Here is an 18702-nt window from a genome sequence, read left to right on the forward strand (position 1 = left end):
AATTAATAGTGTCTATATTGAAAATATGCCTTCATGTAGGTAGTTGGCTCTCTTCAGCCCAGGTTATTTGTGCACACTTCAACTATGAAATGTAAGGTGAAGAAACTGTGATATATTTCAAGCATCAGTGACAACTGAGCAGAAAATCTTTGCAAGAATTAGAGATGATTTAGGAAAGAGAGATTGGTGTCCTTTGACACCATTTCATTGACTGAATTCAAATTTATTCTGGTGACAGCATGTGCAGTGGTGATAGAAAGGTTAACATTTCATAGCTCTCTTAACAACTTTGCCCATAGCCATTGAAGTGAAGAGGTCAGCACAGTGGAATGAAATGACACTATACCTCTCATATTCTGAGTGGTTCCTTTTAGTTGATTATTTTAGAACTTTCTGGGTGCTACAATTCGGCCATTGCTCCCTGTTTTTAAAATACTCAGGCAATTTAAGCATTTAAATGTTCTTCCATTTGTAAGAGGTTTAATCACTCAGTGCTGAATTTTCAGTCTAACTGAATCAATTGAAGCCTTGCAAAGTGTTCCTTTTAGTTAAGATTGGAAAAATAATGGCAGCAGCTGAGCCAACCCTGTTATTTGTTATCAGAGTGGAGATCAGAGTTAGTGAGATAAATTCAGCTAAGACTAAGACTTTTACTCATGTTTCTGTGTCTCAGAATGTGGCCTGGGGACCACCTACAACAGAAACACCTGGGGTGTTGTTTTAATATAATTCACTCTGAACTAGGGTGACCACTCATCTGGGTTTTCCCCAGACTGAGGGCTTTCCCCAGACATCGGACTTTCAGTATTAAAACTGGGAAAGTCTTGAACAGACAAGGCTGGGGGTCATGCCTACTCAAGACCTACTGAATCAGAATCACTGCTGTCTTATAAATAAAGTAGAGGCCCAGTGCACAAAATTCTTGCACGGATAGGGTTCCTAGGCCTGGCCGGCAATCAGGGCTGATCTGTGGGGCAACTGGTGGGGCCATCAGGGCTCCCACTTGCACCTGCTTTGGCCTGGCATTGCCTGCTCATCTGCTCCACTATCCCACTGAGGTCCCACTCTTGTCAGGGCCTATCAGGACTGGCAGTGCCTCCACTGCTGCCGGCTGCCAGTGCTGCGTAGCCAATGCCCGCCATGTTCCGCGTCGCCCCCTGGTGGTCGGTGCACATCTAACTCCCAGTTCATCTAACTCCCAGTTGATCGATCTCCTGCCCATGGGGATAATTTGCATATTGGTCTTTTATTATATAGGATACATGCTAAAGTTTGAGATCCAAATGAAGGACTACCCCCCAGCCTGAAGCAGGCTTACTCTGGAACTAGCTTTCCTAATTGATTTAACTGTTATTTCCTTCCATTATTACATGTAGGTAATCCTCTTTTTCATTTGGAGGGCAGTGCTTTCAGGGAAATATAATTGATAAGCAAATATCAGGATCATCACTGTTGCTAGGTGAAACAGAGAAAAAGTTGTAGAAGTTCATTTCTTTATTCATTCTATGAACATTTATCAAACACATTTCTAATATCTCTCTCTCTCTCTCTCTCTCTCTCTCTCTCTCTCTATATATATATATATATATATATATATATATATATATATATATATATAGCTATAAGTTGCTCAGAGGAAAAAGAGAATCTAAGATTAAGTGTGAATATAGGTATGCATGTAGGAACATATGTCTGGAATGTTTCAGCATATAGATGAGAAATACCCATTTTCTAAGAACTACAACTATTTAAGAATATTCATTAATTCAGAAAATATATGCAGAGGGCCTTTTATGTGCCAGCACAGTGCTAGAGACTGGAATACAACAGTGAACAGTATAGACAGGTCCTTGCTCTCATAGAGCTTATATTTCAGTGCAGAGAAACAAACACACAAACAAATAATGACAGATGCTTTGATAAGTGCTATGAACAAAATAAAAACAGGGTGATGTGATTGAGATGGAGGGTCTACTTTTGACTGGTTAGTAAGGGAATGACTCTCTGAGGAGATGACATTTGAGCCAAGATCCAAATCATAAAAAGCCAGCCATTTGCAGACCTGGGGGAGAAATGTTCCAAGCAGAGGGAAAAGTGAGCGTGGGAACCTGATGACAGGAAGGAGCTTGACATGTTGGAAAAATACAGAGAAAGATGCTGTGACAGGAGTGTCAGGAACAATGGGGAGAGTCATATGAGAGTAGGTTGTAGAAGCAGGCAGGGTTTAGATAATGGAGGCCTTATGGTCCTGGGTCAGGGCCTTAGATTTCATTCTTGTTCTGAATAATTGTTCAGAGAAGATATTGGAAGGTCTAAAGCAGAAAAGTGAGGTGATTAGGTTCACATTTTTAAAGATCTCTCTGACACTTTTGGAAAATAGACCAAATGGAGTGAGAATAGAAGCAGAAAAACGAGTAGGGGACTACTGCAAGTAGACAACATAAGAGATGGTGGTGGCTGAAAGTAAGGTAGTGGGGAGCAGAGAAAAGGACAATTCTGTATGAACTTTTGGAATTAGAGACATAGGTTTTGGTGATGGTCTGGATGGTTTGGTGTAAAAGGAAAGAGAAGACTCAGGAATTTCCAGGTTTCTTCTCTTTTTTCCCCCACTGTGCAATCCACTTCAATGCCTGCAGTCAATGGACAGAGAGGCCAGGCAATAGTTCAAGTCCACAGTTTGCTCTGGCATGGGCCACTATGAGAGACCAAGGGGGATGGACCTGCCATAAACCCAAACCCGTACATTATATCCAGGATTTTTGACTTGGGTAAATGCTGGGATCCTTTACTAAACTGTGGAAGACTCAAGAATAAGGGAATTGCCCTAATTGGTTTGGCTCAGTGGATAGAGCATCAACCTGCAGACTGAAAGGTCCCAGGTTCGATTCCAGTCTAGGGCATGTACTTTGGTTGCAGGCACATCCCCAGTAAGAGGCATGCAGGAGGCAGCTGATCGGTGTTTCTCTCTCATTGATGTTTCTAACTCTCTATCCCTTTCCCTTCCTTTCTGTGAAAAATCAATAAAATATATTTTTTTAAAAAAAGAATAAGGGAATTGCATATTAGCATAACCAATGGACACAGACACTGGGTGGTGGGGGCTTGCCTGGGGTGGGAATAGATGGCGGGGGGGGGGGGGGGTGGAGCGGTCATTTGGGTAAAAAGAAGACATATGTAAAACTTTAGACCAAAAAAAGTTTACACCAATGTTAATATACTGTTCAGTACATACTGAACCATGCTTTTTTATTTTACATACACTCAAATATTTATTTTCTAATATGGAGAATACAAGACTTGCTATACTTAGAAACTGCAAAAGTAATTGCAAATAAGATAGCAGATTTGACTACATTAAAATTATATATGACAGGGGAAATGATGCAGACTTTTTAAAATCAATAAACACTTGTGGCAAATAAAAAAAAAGAATAAGGGATTGATCAGGTATCAAAAGTTCAGTTTTGAATATGTGAAGGTCCAGATGCCTAATAAAATAAAATTCCAAATTGAGGTGTCAATAGTCATATGTACCTGTCTCAAGTTCTGGGTGATGTCAATATAAATTAATTTGGGAGACAACAGCACATAGATAATATTTAAAGCCTTGGGATTGTATGACATTATCTAGAGAGAGAATAGAATAAAAAAGAGGAAGAGGTTCCTGGATTGAGCCCTGGGGCCTCCAACATTTAGAGATCAAGCAAAGGACAAGGAATCAGGAAAAGAGGCTGAGGGGCCAGTGAGGAATAAGTTAAAACAGGAAAATGTAGTGTTGCTAAAGGCAAGAGGGAAAAATGTGGGAGTTTCAAGAAGAGAACTATTATTCCCATTTTACAGATAGGAAAACTGAGGTGTGGGAGTATAAATAACTTCCCCAGAGTCACACAACTAGTAATGGAGCTAAAGCCAAGCAATGTGACTTCAGTCTGTGCTTCTAACCACTACACCAGTGGCTCTCAGACTTTAGTGTTTATCTGAGTCACATGGAGAGGTTAATAGAAAGATTGCTAGGCCTCACCCCCAGAGATCCTGATTCAGAAGTTCTGCAATGTGACCCAAGATTTTGCACCTCTAATAAATTCCCAGGTGATGCTAATGCTGCTGGTCCAGAGAGCACACTTTGAGAACCACTGCCCTAGTGTATGTTACCTTTCATGTGAAAAGACTGACTTGTGATAATGTTGTTAGTATTGTTTGCTTTCTCCAACTGGCTTTGAAAGATTCTCCCTTAGGATTGGGAAAAATTATACCACCACCTTGTTCAGAATTATCTGAGTAAAGCAACTATATTTCTGATTAATGCAGGAGAGATCAATTGAGCTCTAGGGTCTGAGGGATATGGTTGGACTGGGGAAAAGGATAAGCCTACCAGTTCATTGATGTTTACCCCATACATATGATGGCCTAGATGGGACATTGCTAAACCCACTCAAGGTCTGAGTAGGCAAGAAAAGACTGAAAGACTGTCTAGGATTATGACTCAAACAAAGGAGAGAATGAACCTTCTGCTATCCCTGATCAGTAGCCACATTCTTCCACTATGATGCCCAGTTATCTGTTTTAGCTTTATAAAGGCACGAGGTAGTGAAAGCATGTAAAATATTGGGAGGCAAAATACTAGAAAAATGTATCCTGGCCTTGGGTACCCCCCAAAAAGCCTGCTGGTGAAAAGCTGGAATGCTGTGAGGTCTATGGGTAGAAAGAGCAAGAATAATGGAAGAATGACAAATGATAATCTACTGTATGCTAGGTATTTGACATAAATTATCTCATTTCATCCTTACAAGAGCCTAATGAGATAGATATTATCCTCATTTTACAGAGGAGGATATAGACTCAGTAGCCTCAGGTTACAGCTAGTAAGTAGCAAACCCTCGGTTCAAACTTAGGTCTGCCTAATTCCAAAGCTCTTGTTCTTAACCAGCACACTCTAAAATGACTAAAATATAGGACTTTTCTAGACTATCTTCCTACAGATAAGATGAAGGAAAATGAAATGGCTTAAAGGACTGGCCTCAAGACTAAATGAGGCTGCCAGATCAGATCAAGATAGACTGGCAGTGCAATGCCCTGGACCAGTGTCTTTGACATTGTTGTTGCTTTCAAAAGTCATCAGATTTGTCTGGCTGGTGTGGCTCAGTGGTTGAGCATCAACCTATGAGCCAAGAGGTCCCGGGTTAGATTCCCAGTCAGGCACATGCCCGGATTGTGGGCTTGATCCCCAGTAAGGGGCGTGGAGGAGGCAGCTGATCAATGATTTTCTCTTTCATGGATGTTTCTATCTCCCTATCCTTCTCCCCTTTTCTCTCTCCAAAATCAATAAAAAGCATATTTAAAAAAATAAAAGTCACCAGATTTATAAAAACACAAATGGTTCACCAGTAAGAATACTATATGTGAGAAGACATGTATGAGATGAGACAGAGGAGAAGATTACCAAGAAACACTGTGTGTGATGCTCACAACACACAGTAGCAACTTGGGGGCAAGTGAAAAAGTATAGGCATTTAAATGGAGACATTAATGGAGAAAAAGTTCAGTGCTAAAGGTTGTGACATCTGGCAGAAGCAAATAGATTAAAAGCTTTACTCACATTGGAGCACTCTGGGGTTGAGGATCTTTTTAGGTCTCAATTTTTTAAAGCTTTTCTCTGACTTCTTTTTTAAAATATAATTTTCTTGATTTCAGAGAGTAAGGGAGAGGGAGCGAGAGATAGAAACATCAATGATGAGAGAAAACTATTGATCGGCTGCTTCCTGTACGCCCCCACCCCCACTGAGGATCGAGCCCACAACCCGGACATGTGCCCTGACCAGGAATTGAATCATGACCTCCTGGTTCATAGGTTGATGCTCAACCACTGAGCCACACAGGTCAGGCTCTCTGACTTCTTTTTCATTGAAATTTTTATTCAGAATTGTAGGTTCAACATGCAGTTGTAAGAAATAATACAGAGAGAGTCCTTGTATACTTTTCTCAGTTTCATTGAACATGCACTCCAAATAAATTTTAGTATATCACAACCAGGATGTTGACATTGATATAACCTGCAGTCTTACTCAGATTTTCCTAATTTTGCTGGTACTCATTGTGTATGTGTGTGTGTGTGTGTGTGTGTATTACAATTTTATCACTTGAGTAGGTTCATGTGTCCACTACTATAATCAAGATACTGGTCAGTTCCAACATCACAGAGATTCCTCACGTTGCACGTTATAACCAAGTTCACCTCCACTTCCCACCATATCCTCATCCCTGAGCTTTGGCAACCATTAACCTCTCCTCCACTCTTATAAGTTTGTTGTTTCAATAATGTTATATGAATGAAATCATGCAGTGTGCAAATTTTTGTGATTGGCTTTTCTTCACTCAGCATAATTTCCTTAGATACTCATTCAAGTTACTGCATGTACCAATAGTTGGTTTATTTTTATTGTTGAGTAGTATTCCATGCTATGTACATAGCACAGTTTATTTAACCATTCATCTGTTGAAGGACATTTGAGTTTCCAATTCTTGGCCATTGTAAAAAAAAAAGCTGATGGACATTCGTGCACAGGTTTGTGTGTGAACATAAATTTTCATTTATATGGGACAAGTGCCCATAAGTACAATTGCTGAGCAATTTAGTAGTGGCATGTTTAATTTTTTTTTAAGAAAATGCCAAAACATTTTCCAGAGTAGTTGGAAATAAATGAGTTTCTTTACATCCTCACCAGAATTTGGTGGTGTCAATACTTTTTAGTTAGTCATTCTGATGGGTATGTAGTGATATCAATCTTTTATTTTTAAAAGAGGCAAACTAGTGCTCACTTTGGCAGCACATATACTAAAATTGGAACAATACAGAGAAGATTAGTATGGCTCCTGAGCAAGGATGACATGCAAATTTGTGAAGTGTTCCATTTTTTTTTAAAAGAGACAAACTAGAGGGGAAACTTTTAATATTCCTTAGAGATAAGATCTCTTGCTATTTCAATTTAAACTCCTCCTGACTGATTTTGCCTAGAAATCGCAGGGCTCTGGTAGAAGCTAGAAGAAAAGATGCTCTTTCCTGATTATGTTACTTACCTAGGGCATTGTGAGTCTGGGGCTAAAATAGCATCATCAGTATTTTGCCTATCTTGACTATGTTGTCTTCATATGGTGGATGAGATGGCCTAAGGCAGTCCCAAATATATTTTGTAGACTTCTTAATTGAGCCAATAAAGTATCACCCAAAATTTGTGTGTGTGGTGTATATATTTAATTAAGATGTCTGTGTTGAGTTTTCATCATTTGTAACAGAGTTTCATTCCTCTGTGACAACTCCAGCTTATTAGTCTTTTTTTTTAAATTCTCACAACACTTAATTATCTATAGCAACTCTGTTCAATAGAAAGACAATGTGAGCCCTACATATATATAATTTTAATTTTTCTAATGGTCACATTTAAAAAAGATAAAATAAATTTATAACTATTTTATTTAATCAAATATACTAAAAATATTATAATTTAACATATAGTCAATATAAACATTCTTAATGAGATATTTTACATACTTTTCTTTGTCCTAAGGTTTTGAAATTTCATATGTATTTTACATGTATAGCATACCTCAATTCTGACTTGTCATATTTCAGTTGCTTGATAGCCACAAGTGGCTAGTATTGAACAACACAGATTTATACTATACATATTAGCACCTAATCATACATCATCTATTGCTTGAATGTTTCATATGTAAATGTGTAATCTTTCCGCCTAACATCTATACCCCTTGAGAACAGAAAGCTCAGCTTAAAATTTTTTAGCTCTCAAGTTCTAGTATAGTGTAATTCTAATAGTAGGTAATAATATGAATAAGTAATTTCAGTTAATTATTCAATGAGCAGAGAGTTGTAATTCATGCCTTAGTAAAGAAATGGGACTGAGAAACATATTGCAAGTCCACTGGAGATAGTCAGTTATCTGCATATGACTGTAGTAAATGTTTGTCTGATAGCAAGCTATCAGGCCCCAGGCAGAAGAGATAAGGACCAAAGGAATAAGAATGTTTTATGATTTTCAAATGAAAGTGCTAAACACAAAGTGTAAAATGGGTGTCCTTTCCCAGTACCATTCCATCTTACAAAAGGGCAAGATGAGTGATGTCTATACCTGGTAACATGAAACCAGCAAATTATTAGCATCTGAGCATAGAGAGAGTCCATTTATTTTGCCCTTGTATAACCACTTTTTTTTTCCCAAGGCAGATGGACAGAGAGTGGGTGGTGGAAAGGGGAGCAAGTATGTACAACATGTTATTGTGGAATGCTATGCAGCATTTGCAAGAATAAAGTATAGCCCAGCTGGTGTGGCTCAGTGGTTGAGTGTCAACCCAGGAACCAACAGGTCACCAATTTGATTCTGGTCAGGACACATGCCCGGGTTGTGTGCAAGAGTCAGCCAATCGATGATACTCTCACATTGATGTTTCTATATCTCTATCCCTTCCTCTTCCTCTCTCTCTAAAATTTAATAAAAACATCTTTTTTAAAAAGCAAAGAATGAAGTGTATTCATGGAAACATCTCTAGACATACTGCTTAAGGCATTAAGTGTTCTTAAAGTGTGGTCCCTGGACCAGCAGTTTCAGCTTAACTGAGGGCTTTATAGAAATGCAAATATTTAGGATTCACCCCAGAAACTCTGGAGGTGGAAGTCAGAAATCTGTGTTTTGACAAGCCCCTCCCCCAGTGTTACTTTTTAAAAAACTATATTTTTATTATTGATTTTAGAGACGAAGGGAGATAGAAACATCAATGATGAGAGAGACTAATTGATCAGCTGCCTCCTGCACAGCCCCTATTGGGGACTAAGCCTGCAACTCAGGCATGTGCACTGACTGGGAATCGAATCATGACCTCCTGGTTCTTACATCAATGCTCAACCACTGAGCGACACCAGCCAGGCCCCCAGGTGTTTCTGATGCACACTAACATTTGAGAAACACTGATCTAGAAGGGAAAAATGTTGCAGAATGACATATACAGCATCATACTATATATAACTGTAAAAATGACATGTTTTCAATGTGTGTACATATATATATATATATATATATATATATATACATATACATATATATATGTATATATATATGATTTCATGTGCATATAAGAAGTCTGAAAGGAGATACATCAAGTTTATAACAGGTACTAGAGGCCTGGTACATGAAATTCGTGTACGGGGGTGGGGGGAGAGAGGGTGTGTGTCCCTCAGCCCAGCCTGCACCCTCTCCAATCTGGGACCCCTTGATGGGTGTCCAACTGCCTGTTCAGGCCTGATCCCACCAAAACGGGCAGTTGGACATCCCTCTCACAGGACAGCTGGCTCCCAACTGTTCACCTGCCTGCCTGCCTGATTGCCCCTAACTATGCCCCTGCCAGCCTGATCGATGCCTAACTGTTCCCCTGCCAGCCCGATTGCCCCTAACTATAATCCCCTGCAGGACTGGTCCCCCCTAACTGCCCTCCCCTGCTGGCCCGGTCACTCCCAACTGCCCTCCCCTGCAGGCCTGGTCTCCCCCAACTGCCCTCCCTGTAGGGCTGGTCCCCCCAACTGCCCTCCCCTGCAGACCTGGTTCCCCTCAAGTGTCCTCCCCTGCAGGCCTGGTCCCCCCAAATGCCCTCCCCTGCAGGCCTGGGTCCCCCCCAACTGCCTTCCCCTGCAGGCCTGTTCTCCCACAACTGCCCTCCCCTGCAGGCCATCTTGTGGTGGCCATCTTGTGTCTACATGGGGGCGGCCATCTTTGACCACATGGGGGTGGCCATCTTGTGTGCTGGAGTGATGGTCAATTTGCATATTACTTCTTCATTATATAGGATTACCTCTGGAGAAGGGATTAGGACTGCTGGGCAAGAAGGTAAGTAAATGGGTATTTTTTGGCATCTTTTGAATTCTTTAAAATAAGAATGCATTCCTGTATTAATTGAGTAATTAAAAATAAAGTAACATTTTCAGTTTTTTTAAAGTGATCTGAAAACACAAAAGAGAGAACCACTAAACCTTCTTAGAATATGTAGCCTTTGAACTAGGCTCCAGGGCTGGCCTAGTCTTTGCTGTCCATACAGCCTTAACGCTCTCCCATGTTCAGGACATAACTGAAATTTTTACATTTTTGCCCTTTCAGGTGAAGGAGGCATCCCTGGAGAAGCTACAATCTGGTTTCTGAAATAGTAGGGTGGACCACCCATTATCCCCCAATACTTCAAGCCTCAGAGAAAGTACTAAGCTAAAATTCCAAGTTAATATTAAACTGGAAAGAAAATGTGGCTGCGTTTCCAATACTATAAAACTGCCCTCCAGCCCATGTTTTAATAGAGATGTTGCTCTCAGCAGCATAGTAGTGTGGATGAAAAACATAAAGCAAAGATCATTATTGATTCACCCTAGGCCAGGCTCATTCAAATTCAAGATGGAAAAGCCCTAGAGAGCCATCCATGTCCTTGTTTTTTCCAGTGTCCAATGACAAACCGTTGGAGGGTGGGGGGAATCCATGCCCTTCAGAAGGCCAAGCCCTGCGTTCCATTAACCTACTCTCTTTCAGTGTGCTTTGGGTCTTTTTAGCTGATGAGACTGGTGGGAGGTGACAGAGGAAAAATAACAATGGTAAGATTCACCCAGAGCCCCTAGTATGAACATGGCCTTTTCAAGTTATAAAGATAAATAACTATCTACATAGCATTCTGGGGAGTTTGTTTCCAGTAAAATGAATCTGAGGAGGAAAAAAGTCACATTAACCTTTGACACAGTTTTCCAGGAAAAAGCTTTCATAACTAAGGGTCAATAATATGATGGCAGGAAGAAGCTCTGTAGAATGGGCCAGGTTGCCCTATATAATCAAGAGGGGTAAGGAACCCAAGAGGCTGGAAAGGAGTCCCTATAATTAATGATCACTTTCTGACAGCCTAGATACACGAGGGATGAGCTGATGCACCCCAGAGGTAACTGACTGGATATACTGGGGAAAATAGGCAAGTGCAAAGTTTCTGTTGCTTCTTAAAAAGTCTGAAATGAAGAATGAACACAATGTGCCAGACAGTTTACTTTGAAACCAGGGTTATTTGGGCTAAAAGAGTTTGTAGGGTTTTTGATATAGCAGGCAGTACCTCTGGATTAATAGAGAGAAGTAGGACTTGGAGATAGAAGGGTTCTCCATAAAAGAGTATTTCTTAGGTTATAGTAAAGAATTGTACTCCATTTTCAGTATTATATAGGACCCTTGCCCTCTGTTGAAGCATATTAAGCTTGTAGATGAGCTCAAATAACTAGTCCTCACTCAAATGATTTGCCTTGACATGAAGATACTGAAAGGATTTCATCTATTTTTTGAGATAGATTTTTATAATGCTATAAATATTTTTAAAAATGTTATTAGATACTTACTATGTGCCTAAAACTGTATTGAGTGATATAACAAATACAAATAAATAAATACATGTTAAAATACAGTTTCAAGGAGATTATAGAAAATAAGGGAGGGGCAGTAGAGGAGGAGCTGACTTGGCATACGTGAAAAGTTAACACTGCAATGTTACAAAAGCAATTTATGATTTAATGCCAAAATAGTGATACAGACAAAAGTTAGTTTAAATATGGAGAATCTTTGTGAATCGGACTAGTCAAGAAATTTTTAGAGGAAAGGTGGGAAATTAATTGGGGTCTTAATAAGCAAAGGATCTTTTGCTTTTGCTTATTTTGTGTTGTTTTTTTGCGCGCGCGTGAGTGTGTGTGTGTGTGTGTGTGTGTGTGTGTGTGTGTGTTTGAGAAGATTTTTTTTTTAGGGAGAAATCAACCTTTAATTATGAATTTGACTACTCTGTGGGACTAAGTTATAAGTGGTGGTCACTGTATTAATCTAGGACAAAATTATAAAGTAAAATATTGTCTTTCTTGCCTTGTCATCCTACCCCTATCCTTAGGCAGTATTCTAATGCTTCTCAAGTTACCTAGGACATAAAGAGTAGCATCCAAGTTGCTGTCCTCTACTTAATCCAACTTACTTGTTGTGGGAAACTGATATAGGGCTGAGCCTCGGACTGACCTGCTGGCAAAGTCAGAAACAAGTCCCAGCTTAGAGGGCTCAGTCCTCTTAGCATAATTAGGCTTGACCTTATAACACTCCCCAGATCTTACCTGGGAAGCTAATGGGCTGAGGGAAGTGCAGGGAGTGTAAACATGATCAAAACAGGTGAAATTCACAAGAACTGTAACTATGGTAACCACTGTATTGTTTACCTCAGACTATAAAAGGTCGGTGCGGACTGAGCACGGGTGGAAGTCCTTCCTCTTGAGTTGTACTTACCCGCCTGGTCCCCCAATATTTCCAAATTATCTCTTGTCTTTTCTAGTTCATTTGTGTGCGGCTCCTCTTCCTGATATTGAACCCTGAACCACGCGGGACGTGGAAGGAAACATTTACTACAACTTGTCCTATGTCACATTTCTCTCAAGATCCACCTTCTCCTTGGAAACCAATTAAAGCTAACAGAGTAATGGTCCATAATGGTTTAGTATGATACTCTTTCAAAATAGTATTTTGAAAAACATATATTGCTAGGTTACTCTACTAGCTTGTACTTTAGCTTTTATAACAACCTAGTAGAGTGAGTTGTATTCCTCCTATTTATTGGATGAGGAAACTGAGGCCAGATAGATGTTTTACATAACAAACAAATAAAAGAACTTGGATTTGAGTCCAGTGTGAGCAGCATAAAGGAAAAATAAATAAAGAAAATGAACAGTCCCTCAGAAACCTGTGGAACACTATCAAGAGTACCATTTTTTCTTTTTCCTTTAAAAAAAATTATTGGTTTTTAGAGTGAGGGAAGGGAGAGAGGGAGAAAAACAATGTGAGAGGGAAACACCAGGCTACCTCCTGAACACCACCCCCTGACTGGGGATACAGCCCGCAACCGGGCACATGCCCTGACCAGAAATGAAATGGGCAACCATTCAGTGCACAGGAAAGCACCCAACCAGCTGTGCCACATAGTTGAGGGCTCAAGTGTAACATTATACACACAATGTCCCTGAAGGAGATGGGGGAGAGGAGTGTGAGTGCAGAAAGAATATTTGAAGAAATGATGGCCAAAAAATCCAATCCCCAATACAATGAAATATATGAATGTACATGTCTAATAAGCTCAAGAGCTCCAAGAAGGATAAATTTGGAGATAGAAATGAAGATATGTTATAATCCAACTGTCAAAAGACAAAGATAATTCAGAAAGAAGCAAAAGAGAAGCCACTCACATACAAGGGTCTAGTATCTAGAATACACAAAACTCTTATAACCAAACTAAAAAAAAAAATACAAATAACTCAATTTAAAGGAACTGGATAGACATCTCTTCAAAGAAAATATACTAATGGCCAATAAACACATGACATCATTAGTTATCAGGGAAATACAAATCAAAAGCAAAACCACAATGAAATACCATTTTACACCCATTAGGGTGGCTATAATTTACAAAACAGACAATAACAAGTTCTGGTGAAGATGTGGAGAAACTGGAAGCCTCATACATTGCTCGTGGGAATGCAAAATGGGGCAGCCATTGTGGAAACCACATATCAAAAAGTTAAACAGAATTACCACATGACCCAGCAATTCCACTGTTAAAGTATATACCCAAGAGAAATGAAAACATATGTCCACACAAAAACTTGTACATAAGTGTTCATATCAGCATTATTTTAATATCCAAAAGTGTAAACACTCAAATATCCATCAATTATAGCTAAAAAATGTTCATACAGTGGAATATTATTTAGCCATGTAAAGAAATGAAATACTTATACATGTTACAACATCAATGAACCTTGAAACCATTATGCTAAATGAAAGAAATCAGATACAAAAAAAATCATATATTGTATGATTTTATTTATATGCAATTTCTAGGATGGGAAAATTCATAGAGACTGAAAGCAGATTTTTTTTTTATTGCTTAAAATATTACAAAGAGTATTACATATGTCTCCTTTTTTTTTTCTCCCCGCCCTTGACAATCCCCTGGTCTCCCCTAACCCCCAGTGTCTTATGTCCATTGGTTATGCTTATATGCATGCATACAAGTCCTTCAGTTGATCTCTTACCCCCCTCCCTCCTGCCCCCCAACCCTCCCCGGCCTTCCCGCTGCAGTTTGACAGTCTGTTCGAGGCAGCTCTGCCTCTGTATCTATTTTTGTTCATAAGTTTATAATGGTCTTTATTATCCAGAAATTGTTGGGTGCCAGGGGCTGGGGGGAGGGGGAAAAAGAAGCAACTGCTTCATGGTATGGGTTTCTTTACAGGGTGCTCAGAATGTTCTGTAATTATCCACTGAGTGGCCAGATTATTATGACCGGCCAGATTATTATGACCACCCCATCAGTACTTCGTTGGGCCACCCCATCAGTACTGTGGCGATTTTTCTTGGCATTGACTCCACAAGATGTTGAAAGGTGATGTGAGGAATCTGACACCATGCCTGATGAATAGCACTGTCCAGTTCTGTGAGATTTGATGGTTGTGGAACCAGCTGCCTGATGGCTCTTTTAACTTCGTCCCACAAATGCTCAATTGGATTGAGATCTGGTGATTGTGGGGGCCACCTAAGCAAGGTGAAGTCTCCCTCAAGTTCTTGAAACCACTCCTGCACAATACAAGCACCGTGGCATGGCGCATTGTCTTGTTGGAAGAAGCCACCTCCATTGGGATACACCATCAACATGATAAGATGAACTTGATCAGCAATGATACTTAGGTATATTGTGCTATTCAGACGTTTATAATGATCTGGCCCTCTAGCAACTTCAGTGGGAAATTATAGCTAATTTGCTTACAAATGTCAGGTGGTCATAATAATCTGGCCACTCAGTGTATAGGGTGATGCTCACACAACATTGTAAATGTACTAAAAGCTGCTGAAATGTACACTTTAGTATGGTTAAAATGGAGAATTTTATGTTATGTGAATTTTACCTCAATAAAAATGGAGAGATTTGAGTAATCATTATTGTCTTACAGTCAAGATAGTAGATTTACTGCCCTGGCCGGATGGTTCAGTTGGTTGGAGCATTGTTCCATACACCAAAAGATTGTGGGTTCGATTCTCAGTCAGGGCAAACCTTTGGTTGAGGGTTTGATCCCTGGTTGGGGTGCGCATGGGAAGCAACCGATAGATGTTTCTCTCTCACATCGATGTTTCTCTTTCTCTTTCCCTAAAAACCAGTAAATATGTCTTTGGGCAAAGATAACAAAATTTTTTTTTAAAAGCTAGTGGACTTCTAGGAAACATTACAAAATACAGAGAAGGTGGATCATCAGCCCAATGGTATGTTGATAATCTGGGACAGAAGCTGGCAATCTACAGTACACAGGTCAAATCTGGGCAGTGGCCTGTTTTGTAAGGCCTATAAACTCAGAATTGGTTTTTTTTAAGGTCATTAAAAGCAATAACAACAATATGCAACAGAACCTTTTGTGGGCGCAAAACCTAAAATATTAACTACCTGCCTCTTTATTTTAAAAAATTGTTGACCCTGATCTATGGTGATGATAAATGATAATTCCTTATATTTATAAAGTGCATTTCAGTTTACAAGGCACATCCATTTTGTCTCAGCAGAGTACAACTTTGTGAGGTAGATGAGGTGTTTACTCCTTTTGATAGAGTAGTGAAACTGAGACTTGGAGAGGTTAAGCTACCCATTCCCTTGCTCTCTCACTTGACAGAACTCAGGTGGTTGGAATATAATTCAGGGTTCTACCCCTATAACCCACTCCCTCTCTGAACACATTTGAAGAATAACTAAAGGCTTTGTGAAAATACAATATAATTCAGACTTGACAGATCAACTCAAGGTTGAGAAAAAGGCCAACAGAGCTCTAACTGTTTATAGGCTCTCTCTCTCAGCTTTATATCTCTTCTGGCAGGCGTCATATATTTTTCTAAATGAAATGCCACCCATATTGAAGGGATCAGGAACTGTCAGGCCAAAATCTTTTAAGTGTCATAGTGTTGGACAGTTTGCCATATTTCAAGCACATTAGGTCAAACAATATAATAAAAATGGACTCATTTGTGATATGTCCTTTTATAGGAGCTGTGACATTCAGTCCTTTCCCTTATGTTCTGCATCCAACTTGCAGCTTCAGCTGTCTATTGGACCACATATCATTCAGTCACTATTCTCTCCACAAATATCAGATGTCATATTTCCATAGTCTAAAGGGGCTCTGCAATATGTTGGGAAGAAGGGGTGGACTGCAATTAATATAAATATATCTTAACAGGCCCTTGGGACCTGTGTGGCCAATAAGCAGTTTCAAAGATGGGTTCCCCACCTTGAGGTCACTGTTTGTTTTCTCCCTCCACCTTTCATCTCACACATTCCTGCTTAGTACAATTTTATGCACTTCTCATGTCTGATCTGTAATCTCCAGTCAATTTTTAAATGATGGTCTCATATGGAAGGGGAAGGAGCACTGCATGCACTGTTGATTCAGGTGCTCAAGGGCTATGAAGTAAATGGCTGCCCCTACTGGAGTCACTATAATAGAATTGTGGGGGGTTTATAATTATATGACTCCATACAAGTCAGTTAATTAATCAGCTCTTCGCACACAGTTCCATTAGGTTCCTCTCACTAGGTAGGCCATTTTACTCACAGCATGTAGCTCCTCTATACAATTCTCTTCCTGCCCTCTTACTGGGACTCCTTTGCATAGAGGGACCAGCATAACCTCTCACCAGGTACTAATTTTAAAAATTTTAGGTCCTTCCCTTCTTTGGTACCCCTAGATAGATGCTAGATTTCTGGTTAAGGTTTTTGTGTTTTGAATTTAATCTACAAGTCAAACTCTCCTGATGTTTTAGAAGCAATTTCAGTTCTATCTGTCATTTCAAATGCATCCAGGGCCTGGATGCTACCTTAATTAGGGGAAACCGTTTTAAGCACTTTCCTCACTTTCACTGCTGGTAACGGATCCCATTGCCTGTAACACCCTGGATTCTAAATATCCTTTGGGGACAAAAAAATCAGTAGCCTCCTTCTACCTGGGCAGTCCCAAAGCCTTGGACTTTTTTGTTTTCTTCTTTCTCATGCAAAGATCTTGTCTTATGAGTATCACTAGTACATCTGGCTGTCCATTGTCTTAAATTCCTGCCAATTTTCAGCATCCATCCAAACCTCCTCCTTGTTATCTTCTAAATCTCCCTTCTCTCTCTGTGAATAACCCTCCACATGTACAGTGTTAAGATATGAGTTCTCGGTTTGCCTTCCTTATCCAATGCTCCTTCCTTTTTGGGGGTGATGACTTGAGATTGAAATGGCCCCCATGTTTCTGCCTTCTCAAAATTCTTCCCTAGTTGGTGATGTTCTGTCTTGCTCAGGCTACCAGAGAAAACAGTCTTCTTGGTTCACTCTAAACAAAGGGCGTAAATTCTGACAGTACTTCAGTGGGTTTCTGTTCCTATATCTCTCCTAAGATTTATTTAAGGGAAGTTCCACATACAGAACTTTACAGGGCACACCAGTTATGTAAGTTTGCATAATGGTGGGATTATAACTGTTCCTATAAGTACTCCAAATCCTATAGCTGGAAGAAAGAAGTTGAAAATAAGACCAAGCTGTTGTGTGGTTTCTCTGCAGTGATTTATCAGGAAGGGAAAATAGATGCTCTGTGGATAACTTCCTGCTTAGGCCTTTTCTCATCCAACACCTAAACCTTAGTTAGGAAGTTGGGCTGGGGTTTTCAGCATAGGTTATTGACCACTAGAAGTGGGTGAAAGCTATTTATACCTTAATGATGAAATAGGCCAGTGAACTAAAGAATTTTATTTCCAGCCTATTCTACCCTATTTTGCTGATTAAGTATCCAGCTAGAGGGGATTCTGCATTCATTAGTTTAAAAGTCAACAGAGTACTGGAAGTCCTAGCCATAGTATACAGACAATAAGAAGAAATAGAAGGCATTCAAATTGGAAAGGAAGAAGTAAAACTGTCATTATTTGTAGATGACATGATACTGTATATAGAGAATCCTAAAGATTCCACTAAAAACCTACTGGAACCAATAAATAAATTCAGTAAAGTAGTAGGATACAAGTAAATATCCAGAAACCAATTGCATTTTTATACACCAATAATGAACTATCAAAAAAAGAAAACTAATAAAATAATCCATTTACTATTGCAACAAAAATAAGGTACCTAGGAAAAAATTTAACCAAGGAGGTAAAAAAAAACCAAAAACACCTGTACTTGAAAATTATAAGACACCAAAGAAAAAAATTAAAGAGGATACAAATAGGTGGAAGCATATACCATGTTCATGAATAGGAATAATTAACATCATTAAAAGGTCCACACTAACCCAAAGCAATTTATATTTCCAACACAATTCCTATCAAGATGGCAGTGGAGTATTTCACAGAACTAGAAAAAATATTTTAAAAATGTATAGGGAACCACAAAGGACCCTGAATAGCAACAGCAATCTTGAGAAAGAAGAACAAAGTTAAAGGAATCACACTACCTGATATCAAACTATACTACAAGACCATCATAATCAAAACAGCATAGTACTGGCATAAAAACCAACATATAGATCAATGTAACAAAATAGAGAGCACAGAAATAAACTCACACCTTTATGGTCAATTAATATTTGAAAAGGAGGAA

Source organism: Myotis nattereri, assembly GCF_964212035.1.
Source record: "Myotis nattereri genome assembly, chromosome: X".
Taxonomy (NCBI): Eukaryota; Metazoa; Chordata; class Mammalia; order Chiroptera; family Vespertilionidae; genus Myotis; species Myotis nattereri.